The sequence below is a fragment of the Camelus ferus genome, chromosome 35 (assembly GCF_009834535.1).
Source record: "Camelus ferus isolate YT-003-E chromosome 35, BCGSAC_Cfer_1.0, whole genome shotgun sequence".
Classification (NCBI taxonomy): domain Eukaryota; kingdom Metazoa; phylum Chordata; class Mammalia; order Artiodactyla; family Camelidae; genus Camelus; species Camelus ferus.
The window spans coordinates 26,221,073-26,228,460 of record NC_045730.1 but is presented as its reverse complement, the minus strand read 5'-3'; positions in this window follow the sequence as shown (position 1 = coordinate 26,228,460).

Below are 7,388 nucleotides of genomic sequence, written 5' to 3'. Positions count from 1 at the left end.
ACAGTTTCAGTCTCGCTGCCCTGCAGCAAAGGAACAGCGTTAGACTAAAAATATCGTGGGTGAGAACGTGCCTCGGGCACCTGCCGAGGCCCAAAAGGTTGCAGATTAATTTGATACCGAGCAAAGGTGGGTTTTCCCTGTGCTTTGGCCCCTTTGTGGGCATTGTAACCGTGGGGAAAATGCGTCTGTCGAAGGAGCTCTCCGCACAGAAAGGACAGAAACTGCTCGGGACACACACACTCAGTCAGGAACCGTGTGGTTTTTGTTTTCTAGGCTGTAATAAGCGTTTTTCTGTTGGTTCTATGCTGGTCCTTAGTAAGATTTCTCTCCTGTCTGCAAAGTATTTATTTCCTATCAAGCCTACAGTTAAAATAAATGAGTAAGTGTGGGCTGGGTCCCGATGCTTTGGAAGGTGCTAATAAAATTAGAGACTTCTAACAGGAATCCTGCTCTGAAGCCTCTGACCGACGAATTTCTTACAGTGGGCGATGCAAGTTTCACTCATTTGATTGCTCTGGGGCCATGGGTTGAACTGAGAGATGATCTTTCCAACATTTAAAGAAGTCTTTCAGCGTCCTGATAACCCCTGAAACTCAAGATGTTAAAACCAGCTTTTCAAAACGACATCTCTCCCAGGAGTTCCACTTTCTAGCGTTTGTATCTGCCAGGGCCTCTGCTTTGTGTATGTTGAAAAATTAGGCGAAAAAAACGCTACTCTGCGTCCTTTTCAAAACAAAACGAAGCACAGACCCAGACCTGACTTCGCGGCTCCGGGGAGCGGGGTGGGGTGGGGGAGACAGCCTGCGAAGAACACCTGTTCCTTTGGGCTGAAGATGCGCCTTCAGTCCCCAGTTCAGACGAACGCCTCCCGCCCGGGACCGAGGCAGAGAGGAGCGCGGCCCCGTGGAAGACGCGAGGAGCACCCTCGGCCTCGGTGCGAGGATGGCGGGGCCACGACGGCGATTTGCGGCTTCCCTGCTGCCAGTCGCTTGGGGCCTTTACCGCTGGTTCCCTGCTTGGGAGCTGTTTCTTTCTCGCCAAGAGAAACGTCGGACGTACCCACGATTCCAGAGGGGCCAATGTGTATGACTTGTGCTGTGGCACTGAGTGTGCGCTTTCGGATGGTCAGAAATTTAAAGAACGTGTCCAAACAGACCGTGACGACCCCTCAGTCTGCGGTGCAGAGAAGCAATCACCGAGACGCTGCCTGAGGGACGAGGGCTGGATCTAGACCTTTGCTTTGCTTAAATCATGCTTGAAAACCTTTCATAAATAGGAACAACACAGTGAGTTTATGTCTTAACCGTCTGTGTATACGTGGAGTTTATTCAGCGCTGGCAAATCGCAGGTGCTTATAGAGTTAAGTAAACTTTTCTGACGATCAGCCCTTGTGAGATGTTTCAGCATGTCGACTGAGACTTGTGTTTTCCTGTGCGAGAAAAGGGCTGTATGTCTAATGTCTCATTTTTTCTGTGTCATTGTTTATTCTTATAACAAGCCCTGTAAGCAGGAAGGAAAAGTTTTGCTGTCTTACACTGTGTCAGTTAGTCACATACAGTCTATACGCACAGCACTTGTGTTTGATTTAATACTGAGAAGACGTTTAACATTGGTGTCTTTTATTATTTGCATTTTCCTCTTAGATTTGATACAAGAAATCACAGAGCAGATAATATACAATCTTCACACCTTCCTCCAGTTATCTGAGAGTTTACTGTGTAACACACACGCACACAAACACACACATTCACACACTCAATCTATAACTGGTTACAATAGTAATCCTCAAACTTTGTCGTCTCAGTTCTTCCTACAACCCTTAAAGGATTCTTGAGGATCATAATAAGCTTGTGTTTATGTGGGTTATATGAAGCAATATTGATGTTAGAAATTTAAATGGATACATTTTAAAAAGTATGTTAATGCACTTAAAAGATAATACACTATAGGAACAACATATTTTATGAAAAATAACTATTTTTTCAAACAAAAAGAATTAGGGAAAAGAATGACATTGTTTTATATTTTTGTGGTATCTGGCTTAACAGAAGACACCAAATTTTTCCTATCTAGTTCTGCATTCCATCTGTTGTAATATGTTGTTTCGTTTAAAGCATATGAAAAATCCAGTTTCATATATGTGTGTGTAATTTTGAAAGAGAGGCACATTTAATGACCTACTAATAATCTTTATGGACATTTTTCTTAGACGTTGCATTAAAACTTGACAAATGGTAGTTTCTTAGATGTTAATTGCAAAGTAGATCTGAAACCCTTTCAGTCAGCTTCCACCCTTGCTTACGTTAAAATCCAATGTTCTGTCTCACACTTTGAAGGAATCTTTAAACTCACACATGGCTTTGTAACATCATGCACTGGTGACTTGGAAAATATTTGATGGCTAAGTTATATAGATCTTCCAAATGTTGACATAGTTCACTATTTAATACTTAGAAATTACAGTTGTTAAATTTACCGCTGATCTCATCAGAATAGTCTTTAAATGTTGGGAAGCTATCAAGTTCACAGTGGCAGACATGAATTTTTCAAAATTCTAATTTTCTCTTGGAAGCACTGATTTCGTCATTGGCCACAAGTCCTGTCAGCTGTTTTCCTGAGGTAACAGCCTCTCTTCCTTTTCCTGCCCCCAAGATGTCAGCCAGATGTCCACAATAAATGTGAGGTGATGGATGTCTTCACTGACTTGGGGGTCCTTTCACAATATATACATATGTCAAATCATCACATTTTACACTTTAAATGTCTTGCCATCGTGTTTGTCAATTATACTTCAAAAAGCTGAAAAAATCCTACCTCAAAAAAGAATAACTATAGTTTGTCAGTCATTCCTTCAAGTAAGATGCTTCATGAAAGAAAAAAAGGCTAATTCAGCTCACCGCTCAGCCACTCAAGTGCTTTTCCTGAGAAAAAGCCGCGTTCTGTGTTAGGCAGTGCTTGTGCTTTACGAGGACTTTCCGTTTGGTCACGTGGAACATTGTGAAGGCGGGTCCTCAATGGCTGAGACTTAATGCACAGCTATCACCGCGTCACCTCAGGCGTGCGCAGGCCCACGGGCTCTTCACGGCGCTGTGAGTTTGCCTGGTGACACCTGCAGCGGAGCCAGCACCGCTGGGAGCTGCTGCGCTGGCTGTGAGGGTGCCAGCGGGCTCCCACCTCCCTGCCCCCCATCGCCTTCGCATCGTTGCTGCAAACGTCAACTCAGTGAGGAAGACAAAGAGTTTGCACTATTATGAGGGTAGTTTTGACCTCACAAACCCACTGAAAGAATTTCACAGGCCACGCTTTAAGAACCACTGGTCTACAAGAACAGAAAGGTCTTTGTGAAGGAGACAGCGTGGTGGAAGGAATTTGGAATCATAAAGACCTGCGTCTGCATCCCAGCAGCATTTCTGACTAGTTAGGATATTTGGGGGATGTTTCTTAAATGTTCTGGGACTTAGTTATTTCATCTGTGAATGAAGACAAAAATGTATCTGATAGAAGTGTTTGCAAACTATTTTCCATGGACCAAAACCCTTCTACAGCTTTTAAAAATGCAGGCTCAGAGGCACTGTGTTAATATGGATTTATTGTGAGCTCTCGTGATTGTCAGTACAATGTAGTTTACAAACGTAAGTGCATACTTCCACACTAGACAATTGCAAAGGAAAGGAGGGAGGGAGGGAGGGGGAGGAAAGGAAGGAGGAGGAAAGGAATAAGTTAGACTTTCTAACCTCGAGAGTTATGCTGTCCAGTATGGTACATGGCAGCCACTGCTCCCTCGTGGCTGCTGAACAGGGGAAATGTGGCTACTCCAAAGTGAGATGTCCTTTATCAGAAAACCGTACATTGCCTTACAGCTCTGTGCTGCTGTCCACCACACTGCGTTTCAACTCAAAGGAGTCTCTTTAGTATCTCTTGTAGAACAGGTCTAGCGGTAATGAACTCTCAGGTTTGGTTTATCTGGGAAAGCCTTAACTTGTCTTTTATTTTTAAGGACAGTTTTGTCAGATACAGTTTTCCTAGTTGATAGTATTTTTTTTCTTTCAGCATTTTGAATATATCATTCCATTCCCTTTTGGCCCACAAGGTTTCTGCTGAGAAATCCCCCGAGAGGCTTGCAGGGGCCCCATGGATGCGATGAACCGTTTTTCTCTTGCTCCTTTCAGGGCTCGCTCTTCAGCCACGACTTTACGCAGCTTGATTGCTCAGAGCCTCGGTGTGCTCGCTCTTCTTTGGGCGTCTCCCTGTCTGTTTCTTTGAGCTTTATTGAATCTCTGTGTTCACTTCATTCTGCAGATTTGGGAGGTTTAGGGCCATTATTTCTTTAAATAAGCTCTCTGCCCTTCTCTCTCATCTCCTGGAATTCCCATAACATGTGTGGGGTCCACTTGGTAGTGGCCCATAAGTCTCGTAAGTCTGTTTCCTTTTCTTATTTTTTTCTTTTTGCTCCCTCTCTTGATGATTTCAAATGAGCTGTCTTCAAGTTCACTAATTCTTTCTTCTGCCCATCAAGTCTGTGACTGAACCCCTCTAATGAGTTTTCCATTCATTTATTTTATTTTTCAGTGCAGAATTTCTGTTTGATTCTTCTGTAGAGTTTATGTCTCTTTGTCGATCCTCACATTTATTCAGTCATTGTTTCCTGATTTCGTTTATTGCCTGTGTTCTCTTTTAGCTCACCGAACATCTTTATGAACATCCTTATTTTGAATTCTTTGCCAGGTCCTTCAAGTATCTGTCTTTTTTAGAGTCAGTTTCTGGAGTTTTATTTTGTTCCTTTGATTAGACCAGGCTAACCTATTTCTTTCTATGCCTTGTAATCTTTCATCAAGATTTGGGAATTAAAAAATTTTTTGTGCAGGGAAAGAAATTTTCACCCATCAGCCCAGGAGGTTCTAGGACCTCTCAAACCTTTTCTCACATCTTTTCCCCCTGTATCTGCTCGAGAAAGAGCAATTGTAAAGTGCTGAATGCTTACCTCTGCTTTCAGCAGCTCCCAAACTCTGGCACTGGGTCCATCAGTGCTCTGAGTCAGGTGAGACAGAAACCAGACCCTCAGGCAGTCCCCAGAAAAGCAGAATGTTTGCTGCATGGTTCACTCTTCTGTTTGCATCCCAAGGAAGCAGTCCCCTGTGAGAGGTTGCCTTTAAGTTGCTCTGCATTAGGCTGCAGGGGGGAGGGGCACAGGCATGTGCAACAGTGATGCGCGGTCTCCCGCCCCCTTCTGGAGCCCCTCTTGGTGTTGTAATGGCCTGCATGCGGTAGCCTCTCAGCCTGTCTCCAGAGCTGTCACAGAGGTATTCTGGTTTATATATTGTCATTAATGGAGAGCTTGGAGCTTCCTGTTCTGCCATCTTATTGATGTCATCTCTTCTACCACTCATTTTTGTAAATACATTTTTTATTGTAATATAACCATATTCATTCATTTTTGCGTTACATCTGGCTGTTTTTTTGTATTATAGTCACAGAGTTGGGAGTTGGGAGAAAGACTGTCTGTCCTACCAAGCCTAAATGCAGCTCTTCATGGAGGAAGTTTGCAATACTTGCAGAATAATGTAGATTCCCATCCCTTCCGAAGTCAAAGCCAAAGTCTTTACCACTCATTACAAGTCCTCTGAAGCCTGGTTTATGTTATGTTTCTGGCCATCTTCCTTATTGTCCTCCAGTTGGCTCTGATCACACCTGACCACACAGGTAATCTTGTTCCTCGAACTCCAGGCACACCTCTACCTCAGGGCTTTGGCACATGCTGTCCCACTGCCTGAGATGCCCTACCAACAAATATCCATGTGGCTAGCTCCCATGCCCTCAGATCTTTCCTCAAAAGTTATCTTCTCAGTGACTAGCCATGAAATCTAAAATTTTAACTCCCACTCTTAACATTTGATGCCTTCCTTCTGCTTTATTTTCCCCTTAATATTATTTATTCATTATTTCCCACCCCCTTTAAAAATCTTCTCCCCCTTATAGAATGTAATCAAGATATGCATATGTTTTATTTACTACAATATCACTAGCACCTAAAAGAGTGTTTGGTACACAGCAGTTGCTACAGAAAAGATTGATTTAATAGATAAATGAATTTGAGAATACTCGTGATATTAAAGGGGCTGACAAAATTAGGTTACTTATTACTATATTCCTGAATTCAATATGTCATAACTATAAAGAAGCTCTAATGTACACTGGAGTAGTTAAGAGCCCAGGAAAAACACAAACTCAGTCTTAAGCTCTAGTAGGTTTTGAACTAAAAGTATGTATTTATCCTACTCACAATTTCACACAAGTTCCAAATCATCTCATCACCACCCTACACAAATAGGGGAAATTCATTTGGGTTTCTTTTTTCATTCCCCCCAAAAAGGAAGAGTTTAACTTACAAGAGTAAACCCGCCTACACTGCTAGTGGGAATGTAGTTTGGTGCAGCCACTACAGAAAATGGTATGGAGATTCCTCAGAAAACTGAAAATAGACTTACCCTATGACCCAGGAATCCCACTCCTGGGCATGTATCCAGAAGGAATTCTAATTCAAAAAGACACCTGCACCCCAATGTTCATAGCAGCACTATTTTCAATAGCCAAGACATGGAAACAACCTAAGTGTCCATCAACAGATGACTGGATAAAGAAGCTGTTGTATATTTATATAATGGAATACTACTCAGCCATAAAAAAGAGTAAAATCATGCCATTTGCAGCAACACTGCAGCAACAGAATGAACCTGGAGATCGTCATTCTAAGTGAAGTAAGCCAGAAAGAAAAAGAAAAATACTGTACGATACCACTCATATGCAGAATCTAAAAAAAGAAAAAAGAAGACACTAATGAACTCATCTACAAAATAGAAACAGACTTGCAGACATAGTAAATAATCTTTTGGTCACTGAGGGAAAAGAGGGTGGGAAGGGATAAATTTGGAAGTTTGACATTTGCAAGTCTTAACCACTATATATAAAAATAGATTAAAAACAAATTTCTTCTGTATAGCACAGGGAACTATATTCAATATCCTGTTATAACCTTTGATGAAAAAGAATATGAAAAGGAAAATATGTATATAAATGCATGACTGGGACATTGTGCTGTACACCAGAAATTGACACATTGTAACTGACTGTCCTTCAGTAAAAAAAAAAAATACAAGAGTAAAGTAGACAACTAAGAAAGGTTGTGATGTAATTATATTATATATTTTGGATATTACATCTATTTTGTATTCTGCACTTCTTAATGCCATCTTTGGCACCCGGAATGGTCAGATTTGTTAGGATTTCTGAGGGAGTTTCAACAAAGCCATGTGCATTCAATCCTTTTTTCTCCAAATATCACAGAGTTCACAGCTGAGCTCAGCTACACACCCTGCAGTCCATTCACCTCA